Source organism: Sarcophilus harrisii, chromosome 6, assembly GCF_902635505.1.
Source record: "Sarcophilus harrisii chromosome 6, mSarHar1.11, whole genome shotgun sequence".
NCBI lineage: Eukaryota > Metazoa > Chordata > Mammalia > Dasyuromorphia > Dasyuridae > Sarcophilus > Sarcophilus harrisii.
Window position 1 is genome coordinate 8,196,251 of NC_045431.1, and position 14,774 is coordinate 8,211,024.

The following is a 14,774-nucleotide window of genomic DNA, read 5'->3' on the forward strand; positions in this document are numbered from 1 at the left end:
CCAAATTGAATTTCTCACTGGTTCTCATGTATCACATCCAAATTTCCACCTCTGTGCCGTGGTACCAGCTATTCTCTATGGCTGGAATGTAGTCCCTTCCCTGTTTCCTAGAATTCTTATTTCCTTCAGGTACCAACTTCTCCATCATAGAATGTGTTTTTCTTATATTTTATTTTCTTAAACACAAAATAACCTTCTTAGGTAATAAACAAGCTAATATTTATGGAAGGTTTGGTGGAAAAATAAATGAACAAATTAAAGTGAATCATCACAAATAAGAATATTGGAAAACATAAATGAACTACCAAAAAATCTAGTTTAGTTCTGACCTAGGCTACAATTATAACAACTCCTTACTAGATTCTCTATCAGGACCACTATCGTGTTGATTTCTTCCACTGATGATAATTGCAAGCCAAAAGCACCTGGCCCATGAACCCTTAACACGAGAAAAAAAAAATCTATCTTGAATCTGTCTCCTTAAAGTTCCTCTAAAATTCACCATTTTCATGGTTTTTGTCATCTTTGCTAATCTTCTAGATATGAAACAAAATATTAGGGCTATTTTAACATGCATCTCTCTTATTACAAGTTACTGAATTTATTCTTTCATATGATTGTTTTTAGCTGGAATTCTTTTAAAATGCCTTTGACTATTTATCTGGTAGGGAATGGCCCTTGTTCTTTTATACTTGCATCAATTACTTATATATCTTAGATATTAAATTTTACTCAAAGATATTGATTAAAAAGATTTCTTCTTAATCAACAGCTTCTTATATATGGATGGATTTTTTGTATGTGCAAAAGCTTTTCACTTTTATGTAATTGAAACTGCCTTTTATCTATCGTGATATCCCTTGCGTGTTTAAAAAATTCTCCCCCTAGTCAGGGTTTTGAAAGGGTCTCATCATTTTCCTCTACATTTTTAATGTGACTTTATAATTAAAAGCATATACATTTGGAGCTTATCATGACATATAGCATTAGATGTTGGAATAAAATTAATTTCCAGTTTTCCCCCGCATTTCTTTTCAAATACAGTCTTTATCCTTGCAGTTTGAGTTTCAGGATATATTGGAGGGTAGGCTACTATTTGATTTGCTCTTGCATCTTGTTCAACTTGTCTATTCGATTCTTTTTTTCCTATCTATTTTTCCAGAACTTTTATATAATTTGTAAGGGAGTGACTTAGAAAAAGAGCAGAAGAATTCTGCTTACTGCAAACCTTCATCCCCCCATTGTAAAGCAATCTACTGGCTTTCTGGTTTATAAATAAATCTCCTATGCATTTGGTTACTCTTAATTAGTTTCCCAATACCCAATTCTTCCTAGGTGAGCTAATTAGATGGAGTTCCCAAATAGTGAACTAAGCACCTTATTCTGACCCCTTACTCTGCTCATCTGCACAGAGAGTTTGACCCAGTTATTTATTCTTACCCCCTCTCTCGCAAACCTAGATTTTCTGATATTTTAACTGGGGGTTCCTTTACTGACCTAAAAGACAGCTTAAATGGTTTTCTTCTTTCCCCCCACAGATTTCCTGACCAAATTCATCTTGGCTAAGAATGGGTCACATCTGGTGAGCTGCTTTCTAGTTCCAAAAAAAAAGACCCAAGGTGATGAGAGAGAAAACCTAGTAAGCAGATATAGAAATTCCTGCTTCTTAAATAAGGTAATTACTTAAAACACTTTGTAGAGTTTAAATACTCTATGAATGTCATTATTGTTGTTGTTCACAAAATCATGATTGTTCTTTTATTTGAAAAACTTGATTTGAAATGTTCATGCACAAACTAGAGGAGGAAGTTTCATATACTTTTGGTTAGAATCGGAGTTTTTAAGTTGTTTAGGAAAACCAACATCACATAGCTAGTTTCCATTTAATTAACAAAGACATAGATCCTTCCAGAGTCTATTTTGTGAATTTTAATGCACTATCAATTAATCAGTAAGCTAGGTGCTGGATGTACAAATAAAATGGAAGAAACAATTTCTCATTACAATAAGCCTCAATCCTAACAGGAGAGAGAATGAAATCCACACAGAGAGATCTACAGAGATGTATGTGTAATTGATGTGAATATAGCTGTAATAGGAGATATACTAAGTATAGACTAGGTATAGAAATAGATGGTAGAAATAGAGATGAATATGGATAGAGATAAATCTAGTTCCATGGAGATATTGATATGATAGTGAGAGGTAGAAACCAACTGACAGATCAACATGATAAAGATGGAGGAAGGTCTAGATATAGTAATTATATACTAGATATAGTATAAGTATAACAGGTAAATTATAGGTATAATTGGTTACAGTTATTAATATATACAACTAAATATAGGTGATATATGTAAAGATATAGACATATATAGATATAGATGAAGATAGCTAAACGCTACATTAAGACTTTGGGGATAAGCTACCAAGCTTAAAATATTCATATATACATATAAAAAGGACTTATGCATACACATGTACAGAACAAGAGAATATGCATATATTAAACATACATATTAAGGAAATAAATATAATTAAATTCAAATTAATTAAACACAAGGTAGTTTGGTAGGGAGCGCACTAACAGTCAAGGAGGGAAGGAAGGAATCGGCAACGTTTTCATGAGGAAGGCGTTGCTTAAGCTACATCCAGAAGGAAGATGGGAAGTCGGTCTACAAAGCGGAGATGAGGCAAGATTGTATTCCAGGCATGTGCCAAAGCTCAAGCAGGAGATGAAGTACCATTCATAAATGACAGAGAAAAGAACACAAGACAGAGATAATACCCATGAGGCTAGAAAAATAGGTTGGGGTCAGGCTGTGGAGGGATTTGAAGGCTAAACGGTGGAGTTTACATTTTATCCTGGAGAGAATAGGGAGCAAATGTAGTGGATTGAGTAGGGGAATCACATGGTCAGATCTGTGCTTAAGAAAAATGCTTTGGCAGCAGTGTAGCCAATAGACTCGAGGCAGACACCGGTGGGAGCAGTTGCAATAATCCGGATGAAAAAGGAGGAGAGGCTGAAGATGGAAGCGGGAGCCTGATGCTTGGAAAGTTGGGAAGGCAGAAATGCCAAGATTTGGTCGCCTGTTATCAATATAGGGAAGGAAGAGGCGGGCAGAATCATGACACAGTTACAGACCAGGAACAAGCAGTTACACGGTTCCAAACAATTGACTGGAGGAGAAATATAAAGAAGTATGGGAAGACTTTTACATGAAGTGATGCAAAGTGAAGGAAGCAGAGCCCAGAAAACACCACACAAGACACCTACAGCAAGGTGGATAGGAAGCTGGCCATCACAAAATAAATGAAGCTGAAGGCTGCAACCAGGCTCCAAGAAAACATGGAAAGGCACTCCCTGCCCATCTCTTTCCCTCCCTTCCAGTATGTTGGCTGTATGTGCTCAATTACTTTTTCTGTCTTAGAATGTCCGTCACAAGGACTAACTTTCTGGGAGGGATTCATAGGGGAATGCAAATGGCTAAAATTAAACCTAGCAACAAAAATCATTTTCTTTCCAAGCCCTTTCATTCATAGTTCTCTCTGTACGGCAGATCTCATTGGGTAGCACGCCCAACAACTTTTTAAAGATGAATATTTAGAGACCATATAATCATAAAGGGTATCTTTATTCTTCAAAGTCAATAAACTTAAGCCTCATACTGGCATTATATTGCTACCCTTGCTTTCTTTGCTTCAGCTGAAGCGTAAGATTCTGATCCAGTCCCTTACCTTTACCCTACGTATGTCCCTCTGCTTCAGATGTGTTTCTTGTAAACAGCATATTATAGGAATTGGGGATTTTTATCCATTCTACTAACTGCTTCCCTCTTATGGGTAAATTCATCCTATTCACCTTTATAATTATAGCTGCATATTTCTCTTCTTGCTACTTTTCACTTATTTATCCCTTTTTCTTTCTTATCTTCCCATCTCTTCCCTCCTCACAAATGTGTTGTTTCTTCCCAAAATGTATGTTTTCTCCAATGTGCTCTCTTTTATCAGTTTCCCCTACCCATTTTGTTATCCCTATCTTTTTTTTTACTTCCTTATAGGGCAAGATAGACTTTACATCCAATAGAATATGTACATTATTCCCTCTTTGAGCCAAATTTAATAAGAGTAAGGTTTAAGTTTTGTCCACTCACTCACCCCCATCTTCCCCTCCACTACAATGATTCTTTCATGCCTCATCTGTGTTGAATAAATCCTATGCAATCCTGACTGTAGTGCCACAATATTTGTATTGTTTCTTTTTTGGCTGCTTGTAATACTGTCTTGATCCATGAGTTCTAGAATTTGGCTATGATATTTTTATTTTGGCGTCTCAGAAATTGAAAGAATCTACCAATCACACCCTATTTTTGCCTTCTGGAACTAATATATCAGGGCAGCTTTCTTTAATAATTCTTGAAAAATGTTGTCCAAGATTTTTTAAATCATGTTTCAAGTATATTATCTCCACTGGATCTATTTTCTAGGTTAGTTGTTTATCCAATGAGAAATTTCATATTTTCTTCTAGTTTTTTTTTTTTTACTTTTTTGATTTTGTTTTACTGTCTTGGTCATTACTTTCCACTTGTTCAATTCAAATTTTTAATCAATTATTTTCTTCAGTGAGCTTTTATACCTCCTTTTTAATTCGGTCAATTCTGGTTTGGGGGAGTTATTTTCCTCAGTATATTTTATGTATCTTTTCCTATATTATTGACACTTTTTCATCATCTTATTATATAATTTCTCATTTGCCCCAATTTTTATTATTTCTCTTGTTTTGTTTTTTAAAAAAATCTTTTAAAGCTCATCCAGGAATACTTTTTGAGCCCGAAACCAAATTACATTTTTCTTTGAGGCTTCACATGGAGCCATTTTGACACTATTGTTATCTTTTAAGTATATGGTTTGATCCATCCTTTCACCATAGTAACTATCTATATTCAATCTCTTTTATGGCTTTTGTTGATTTTTTCTGCCTTTTTTGTGATGGTGTTTTTACATGGGAGTTGGGCTCCGGTCCAGCATTGTCCAAAGCTTTTTGTATTGGGGTTCTCTGCTGTTAGATTACTATAGACACAGGGTCTTTCTGCTACTAAGCCCCATCAATGGGATCTCACTGGTAACCCCCCCCCCCCCCCCCCCCCCCCCCCGCCCATGGCAGGATTTAACTATTGGTCAGCAACGGGGTCAAAGCCTTGATGGTGGTTTGTGCTGGGGGGTGGGATTACTAGGGTAGGGCCTTGTTGGCTGCATAAACCACTCACACTTGCCCAGGAGGCAGCTGACTTGCCAGAGAGCAAGACCTCATTGGTGGATGGTCCCAGGCTGCTGTTGCTTCTGCTCTTAGACCTCCATCTCCTCCCGCTCCAGTGAGACTGATCTTTCCCTACAAGGCTGGTAAGCTGCTTCACTGCCCCTAGACTACTTTTGAAGTGGCTGGAATTCAGGAAAGCTTCAGAGAACCCCTTCAAGGCTGCCATTTTGGCACTGGAAGTCCTGGTAACTCTTATTCAAAGACCTGGATGGGGTTTCTCCTTTTTAATGAATTCCATTTTTTCTTTTCATTCTGATCCCCAACCAGCTTATTGTTCTTCTCAGTCATTACATAGATCACATTTCCAGTACAATACCTCCAGTTAATATGTTTTACTTTCTTGTCGCTTTGCATCTAGGCCATTCAAATGTCAATGGTTTTAGCACAGAGTTTAACCTTTACACATTTTCACCTCTGCTTCAGAAACACTGCTAGCTTCTCTCCTTAGCAAGCTTTCCATAGCAGGGGACACAAATGACAGTCCTCAAGTCATTTTAGCAGGTTGGGGATGTTCCTGGAAGGCACTCAGAGTAATTCAGGGCACGGAATTGCTTATAAACTTGACCAGCTCAAAAATCTTGCTATTAATATAAAATTAGACAAAGGTCATTTCTTTGTTCCACCATCAGCTCATTTAGGCCTCTATGCTTCCTACTCAGGGGACTGTTTTTCCAAAGTGGCTATTACATAATCTTGGAGGGTGAATAGATAGACCAAGAAATCATCTAACCCCGTAGTCTCCAAATCTATCAATAAAAAAAAAGTTTTGAACACATGGATCTAAGTTTCAGATAGATCTCCAAAATGTCCATTATTATTTATAAATTATAAGAAAGGAAATTCCTCATCCCTGCTTGCCTCAGTTTCCTCATCTGTAAAATGAGGTGGAAAAGGAAATAGCAAACCATTCCGGTATCTTTGCCCAAAAACACTCCATGAGCTGGTCAGGACTAAATGACTGAATAATACAATGATATTGCTCTAACAATATACACTAGAAAACACACAAAACATATTAAATGAGGATGAGAAAAAGCTGATGTAGTAGTTGATCCTAAAGTGAATAGGAAGCCGTTAAGCTTGAGAAAGGGGAAGGACAGAGAGTCAGATTTATATTTTTTAAAAATCATTTTTCTAGGTATTGTTAGATTGAAATGGGAAGAGATTTTAAGCAGAAAGACCTAGGAGGTCGTTGCAATAATCTAAAGGAAAGGAGAAGAGATTGAGAACAAGGGTGGGATCCATGTGTGTAGAGGGAGGGGAATAGACGCAAGAGATGTTGCCAAAGGAGGAAGATTTTGTGGCTGATTTCATATGTGAGTAAAGAATAGTATGGGGACAAAGATCGCTATCACATTGATAGGGTGTTTTTAAAATTGCAGAGCACTATGTAGATACTACTCCATTTGATCCTATCAACAATCATCTGAAGAAGGAGCTTTTAGCAGACCTATTTTACAGGTGAAGAAATTGAGCAGGGATATGATCATAAATACTTAACAGCTAGCTCTCCAGAGGGAAAAAGTATACACAACACATTATAATCCACATAATTGACATTTCTCCATCACATTCTTGTATAACAATAAAAAAAATCAAGTCCTAATTTCTAGTGCTTTCCAACGTCCAAAGTGGTACCATTTGGCATTTTCAAAGGATTTCATTGAAAATTTAATAATTGGCTCTAACAGATATAGGTTGTCTTCAGTACATTATTGAAACTGAGGCGACTTGGTGAGGGTCCCACAGCTCAGAGGTAAGTGACTCAAACTTTGAACAAAGATGACACCAAAGTTATGGACCTGGATGATGAAAAGCATGGTGTTATTTGCCCTTAAAAAGAAATTTAAAAGTTAAAAAAAAAGGTACCTTTGCAGGAAATTTTAATGAATTCAATTTTGGATGTTTAATTTGCTTAGTGTGGGACATACAGTTCAGAATGTTTAATATTACGTTCAAATACAGGTAACAAAGAACCTTTTTTAAGGAAAGTTTATTTCAAAAATATAATCATAAATATACAAACTTGCCCTAATATATGGGAAACACAAGCCCCCTCCTCTCCTGTACCACCTCAGTCTCTGGGAAGGGGAAGAAGATTATATTCATGGCTTAACTCAGATCCTATAGAATACAAGTACAAGTCCTAGACCTGGGCTTCTTCCTGGCTTCTCTGGGTTTCCATGCCAGCCTATCTGCAATCCCAGTTCCAAAATTTTCATGTTTCAAAGTCCTAGGTCTTGTAGAGATCACCTATGGTATCTAAACTATGGACAAACACTGAACAGAAGTAATCCACTAATCCACTGAAGAAAACAACTCTTTACAAAGTACAATTGACCATATAAAAAAGAAAATCCAAAAACGAATTGAGGAAAACTCAGCCTCTTTCAGAAAATTATCAAGGAAAACTCCTGGAACCAGAGGGCAAAATAGGTTTTGGAAGAATTCACCAATTGCCTCAGGAAAGAGACCCAAAGATTAAAAACTCCAATGAACATTACAGCCAAATTTCATAACTATCAGGGGTCAAGGGAAAAATTACTGCCAGTAGCCAGGAAGAAACACTTCAAATGTCAGGAAGTCATCAGCATTACACAGGACTTAGCAGTTAAAACATTAAAGGAGGTCATGGAACATGATATTCTGAAAGGTAAAAGAACTAGGACTATACCCAATAATTGCCTACCTAGAAATTAAACATAATACTTCAAGGACGAAAATGACCATTCAGTGAAATAGAAAGACTTCAGGCTTTTATAAGGAGAAGGTGAGAATTGGACAAAAAAAATTGATCTCTTATATTGAGAGGCAGGAGTATCCTAAAAAGGATAAAAAGGGGAAAGAAAACATAAAGAATTCAATGGAGCTGAATTGTTCAGCTACATGGGAAGATGATATGTGTGATTCTTAGAAATTGTACCACTAATAATATATCTAGAAAGAATATAGAGAGAGTGCATAGGTATAAGGTGAATTCAAGAGAATTTAGTAATTAAGGAATGAAAAAGAGGAGTGCAGAGGGTGAAAAAGGCAGGGAGAGATAGATTGAAGTAAATTATTCCATATGAAGAGGAATACAAAACCTATTACAGTAGAGGGGTAGAAGAGAGGGTGGTGATGGGTGTCACTTGAAACTTACTCTTCTCAGTATAGGCTCAAAGAGAAAATAATATACACAATCTATTGAATATAGAAACCTATCATATCCAACAGGGAAATAGGAAGGGAGTAGATTAAGTAAAGAGGATGGGTGCAGAAGCTGACAGAAGAGAGGGCTGATTGAGGGAGGTGGTAGACAAAAGTAAAACACTAGTGAGAAAGAAAAGGGTGAAAGACAAAAGGACAAAAAGGAGAAAAATACAAGTCATCATAATTGTTAAGGTGAAGGGGATGAACATTCCTATAAAGTGGAAGCAGAAAACAAAGAGGATCAAAAACCAGAATCCTACAATAGACTGTTTATAAGAAACCCACAAATAGTATAAAGGTAAGGGATTGGAGCAGAATCCCATTATGCATCAGTTGAAGTTAAAAGAAAAAAATAGTAGATCTCAATACTGATCTCAGAGAACATAAAAGCAAAAATAGATCTAATTAAAGAAGGAAAGAAATTGTTGAAAAAATCTTTACAAGTTTCTCTGATAAATGCCTTATTTCTCAAATAATTAGAGAACTGAGTCAAATTTATAAAAATATAAGTCATTCCCCCAATTGATAAATGGTTAAAGGCTATGAATAGGCAGTTTTCAATTGGAAAAAATCAAAGTGATCCAAACAACAACAACAACAACAAAAACCCAAAACTTGGCTATTTGAATCATTGAGAGAAAGATGACAGACAAAGATAGCTACAGACAAAGCAAGACATTTACTAAGCACTTACCATATGCCAGGCATCTTGAATTCTGAAATTTTCCCCTTTGTCAAAAAGTATTGTCCTGCCATCCCTCCCTTTGGTTCATTCTTCCTTAATCTATTTTTCATCTTTTTTGTAATCTCTGTCTTCTCCCAGTCCATCATCCTTTTGCTGGCCTGATTTTCTTTTTCTTTAACAGTCTTGAAACTGACTCCCACTATATCATTTCTGCCACTCTTTAATCTCTTACTTCTTTGTCCCTGTGCCATTCATTCTTAGCTAATCCTCAAACCAAAGTCCATCTGGAAGAACAAAAGGTCAAGAATGTCAAAGGAATTAATGAAAAAAATATAAATGAAGGTGACCTAGCTGTACCAGACTTAAAACTATATTATAAAGTAGCGGTCATCAAAACCATTTGACATTGGCTAAGAAATAGAGTAGTCCATCAATGGAATAGGTTAGATTCATAAGACACAATAGTCAATGACTACAATAATCTAGTGTTTGATAAACCCAAAGGCCCCAGTTTCTGGGACAAGAACTCACTATTTGACAAAAATTGCTAGGAAAATTAGAAATTAGCATGGCAGAAACTAGGCATTGACCCACACCTAACACCTTATACCAAGACAAGGTTAAAATGGGTTCATGATTTCACATAAAGAATGGTATTATAAGCAAATTAGAAGAACAAAGATAAACTCTTCTCAGATCTGTGAAAAAGGAAGGAATTTGTGGCCAAAGAAGTACTGGAGTACATTATGGAAACCAAAATGGATCATTTTGATAGGAAATTAAAAAGGTTTTGTACAAATAAAAGCAATGCAGACAAGATTAGAAGGGAAGCAATAAACTAGGAAAAAAATTTACATTCAAGGGTTACATTAAGGTTTCTGATAAAGACCTTATTTCTAAAATATATACAGTGTTGATTCAGATTTATAAGAATTCAAGCCATTCTCCAATTGATAAATGGTCAAAAGATATGAACAGACAATTTTCAGAAGAAGAAATTGAAACTGTTTCTAGTCATATGAAAAAGGGGCTCCAAATCACTATTGATCAGAGAAATACAAATTAAGACAACTCTGAGGTATCACTACACACTTGTCAGATTGGCTAAGATGATAAGAACAGATAGTGACTAATGTTGGTGAGGATGTGGCAAAACTGGGACATTAATAAATTGTTGATGGAATTGTGAATTGATCCAACCATTCAGGAAAGCATTTAGAATTATGCCCAAAAGGCTATAAAAATGTGTATCATCCTTTGACCAGCAGTTTCTATGGGGTCTGTATCCCAAAGAGATCATAAAGGAGGGAAAGGAACTCACATGTGCAAAAATGTTTGTGGCAGCTCTTTGTGCAGTGGCAAGAAACTGGAAATGAGTGGATGCTCATCAGTTGGAGAATGGCTAGATATGTTATGGTACATGAATGTTATAGAATATTATTGTTCTGTAAGAAATGACCAGCAGGATGATTTCAGCGAAGCCTGGAGAGACTTAACACAAAGTGATGCTAAGTGAAATGAGTTACCAAGAGAACGTTGTACATGACAACAACAAGATTATATGATGATAAATCTCGATGGACGTGGTTCTCTTCAACAATGAGAAGATTCAGGCCAGTTCCAATGATCTTGTGATGGAGAGAGCATCTACACTCCGAGAGAGGGCAGTGGGAACTGAATGTGAACCACAGCATAGGATTTTCACTCTTTTTGTTGTTTGCTTGCATTTTGTTTTCTCATTTTTTTTCCTTTTTGATCTGATTTTTCTTATGCAGCATGATAATGGTGGAAATATCTATAGACAAATTGCACATGTTTAACATATATTGTATTAATTGCTGTCTAGGGGAGGGGTGGGGGAAATGGAAGAAAAAAATTGGAACATATGGATTTGCAAGGGTGAATGTTGAAAATTATCTGTGCATATGTTTTGAAAATTAAAAGCTTTAATAAAAAAGAATAATAAATTTAAGAGTGAGAAGTAACTTCTGGGATTTAACCCAACTACCTTACATTATGAGGGAAAAGAGGCTTGTCCATGGTCACACATCTAGCAAGTATCTGAGACAGAATTCGAATCCAGGCATCCTTGATTCCTATCCTAATACCCTATCCTTTTATGCCATATTGGCTTAATAGCCATCCGGAAAGGGCAGGCATTAATGGTTTCATGTCAATTTGGAAGGAGGTCTCCAAAGTAGTATTTCTTGGATTTCTATTTATTTTTCTTCTAATATTTTTAATCAAAGATTTGAATAATTACACAGATGATACACTTATTAAATTTGTAGATGACATGAAGCTGAAGTTTTAGCTAACATATTGGATGGCTAACATATTGGATAATAAAATGTAAATCCAAAAACATCTCCTCAGGAGAGAAGGTTAGAACAAGTCTAATCTTCACTCCTCTGCAGGATGCCCCATCAACTCATCTCCTCATGACTTTCGCTACTATGCCATAGCACCTTGCTCCACCTGAGATTATTCTCATACTGGATATGTTGGCCATTTCTGAGACCTCACCTTCTAATGATGGGTTCCTCCCAGAACCTCCCACTGAAGAAGCAGGTCCAGGCCAAGGACATCTCCATCCCTCTCTGGTTGTAGTGCTGACTTACCTCTACAACACTTTATCTACCATGATCCTTTCCACCCCTGATCTCGTTTTTCAGTTCTTGATTATGTTGCCTTCCTCCATTGGAATGTAAGCTCTGGGGCTGGGTCTATCTTTTTTCTGGTTCTTTTTTATTCTCAATGTTTAACACAGTATCTGTTACACAGTACAACTGAATAAATGTTTGCTAACTAAGAAGAGACTGTTTTATATGGATAAATGCAAAAAAATGGTCAAAAATTTTTTACAAATAAAAAATTGAAGGGACATAATTTTGCCTGAAATAAGGTCATGGTGTCAATTGTGTGATATGACAGCTAACACACACACACAAAACTAATGCTATTTCGCTCTACACTGAGAGAGTCCAAGTATCCTGAACGAAGGAGTTCAGAGTCTGGTTTTACTATCCCACTGCTAGGCCACACCTGGAGTATTAAATTCTGTACATTCAGAAGAGAGAGAGTAGTATGGTACAAAACTTTGAGCTCATATTGTATGAAAATGAACTAAAAGAAATGGGAATTTTTAGTCTAAATTGGAATTATGAGACATAAAATTTTTGTTACAGTATTTTCAGGATTCTTAAAACAGTCCCTACTCAGCTAACTCCAGTTTCACTGGTATTGTTGGGATAGTAATGTACAAACAACACTCATGAACCCCTTTGCCAACGTTTCTTTTATTAACTCAAACTGTCCGGCTGAAAATTCAAAGCAAAGACACTTTGTAGAATAGCAGGTAATATCTCAGAATTGTCAGGCATTCAATTCTAGAATCATTCACCTCCATAGAGCTGCCATCTCTATTCTGACATCTGTCTCCTAGAGAAGCACTCTACTTGCTCCCATTTAACATGTCAGTCTCCCCCATACAGTCGGGGTAAAGGGATCCATCAGTCACTCGTAGCAAGCTCAATGGGAATCCTGTAGCTCACTCATCCACCCCTAGCTTGGTGTCTGGCACTCTCTCAAGCCTCTGGTGACTTCTTCCTCTGCTCTCAACTCTCTGCCCAAGTCTAATTAGTTACTCTCCCACATCTTGTTTCTGCTTCTGAACATCCCAACATAGAACACTTTATGTCTTAAAAAAAAACTTTACATGGTAAAAAGTATTGACTGCTTTAAGGCTTCTATGAGATGCAAAAATAGTGTTCAGCACTTTCTCATACCTCAGTACACATGCAATATATGAAAGTTACAAAGAAGAATTTAAGCTTCATGTGAGACTTAACACTTAACAAAACAGAACAGAAGACTAGAGGATGGAATTAAGGCACGTTTTAAACTCTCAGTATTTATACCCTGGATAGGACTTTAAAGGTACAACAAGTTGGCTTACAAATTGAACCAGAGATGGAAAAAGATAGATGGACTTCAGGAAGCTGGCAAGTTCTTTCTCTCTGAAATAAAATTTTATTTTTAATATAAATATTCCTTTAATTATATTGTATACCTGTGAAACGTAATAACTAATTCCAAAGAATTGAAATCAAAGATTACGTGAAGGTCAAAGGAAAGGGGTATGATAGTCTTTGACTGGATTTAAGGGGAGAATAAAAGAGAACATCAAAGAAACAGATGAGTGAAAAGGTAGATGGGAATGAGAAAAACCTGATGTACTTATGGCCCATTTGTATCCTCGTGATGTCAGTGGAAAGAATGGAGGACAGATGTGTACAGAAGTTGCTTAGGATGGAGTTTGTGTGAGTTTTCATCTACCTTGTTGAAACAAATATCGACAGGGATGTGATAATATAACAATGATAACCATAACAGCTAACACTTTCAGTGCTTACACTGTGCCAGGTACGGTACTAAACACTTTACAATTTTTATTTGATCTTTTCAACAACCAGCTACTATTATTACCTATGTTTTACATTTGAGGAAAATGAGGCAGTTTATATGACTTGCCCAAAGTCACACAACTAGTAAGTATCTAAGGTTATATTTGAACTCAAGTCTTCTGGACTCCGAGAGCTAGTCGTTGTGCCATCCAGTCATCCCCCTCAGATCACAGATATATTGGAGCGTGGAAATCCTCCTAACAATTATACCGAAGAGTGAAAGGGGTTCTCTCAGGATAAAGTGGTTCTCCCTCACTGGGAGTCTTTAAGCAAAGGCTTTATGATCATGGCAGCTGGATGGATCACAGATGGAACCAGGAAGACCCGAGTTACTAGTTACCATTTGATGGTCAGAGGCAGGGAGATTGATACAAGGTTATTCATATAGCTAGCCTTAGGAGCAGGATTTAAACCCACCTCCTCCAACCCCAAAGCGTCCTTCTACTGTTCCAAAAACCATGTCCTGTGACTGGTTAAATGAATGGCTGATTTGGATGATCTCTAAGGGGCCACTCAACTTTCACATTCTGTGATTCTATAAATAACAATCAAGCCTGAGGAAATCCCACTTTCCTTGAGGTGAGCCATAGCAAACAACTAGAGATTTCTCCCTATTGACCCCTTAAACCGTTACCGCTGCCCTCCCCTCCCACAGCCCCCTAAAACAGCCTTGAAGAAAGAATGTGAATGTCTGAGCAGCAGCGATGATGCTTTTGGAGAAGGGCTGCATTAAATTAAGCCAATGAAACAATAAAAAATAAAGAAATGTACAGAAATGGTTCGTTTTGAAATGATTCTTGGGCTTCTTCGAGGATCGTGGGGACGCTTCGTCTCCCCACAGAGGTCTGCACGCCAACAGCTCCTTAAGATTCAGCTCCTGCAACTGTGACATTAAGCCATAAAATGTTCTGCTGATAAAGTAATTGCTCGACATGACTACCTGGTTCAAACTTGTGCTTAGCATGCATCTCTGGCCCCAGAATACAGCCGCCGATCTCCATTTAACCACCTCGGCCCCTGCATTTACCCAGAGAGGAACAGAAACAGAGTCCAAATGACTGACTCTTTCTTTCTTTTTTTTTTTTTAAAGACTCCAGACGGCAATCCAATAGTA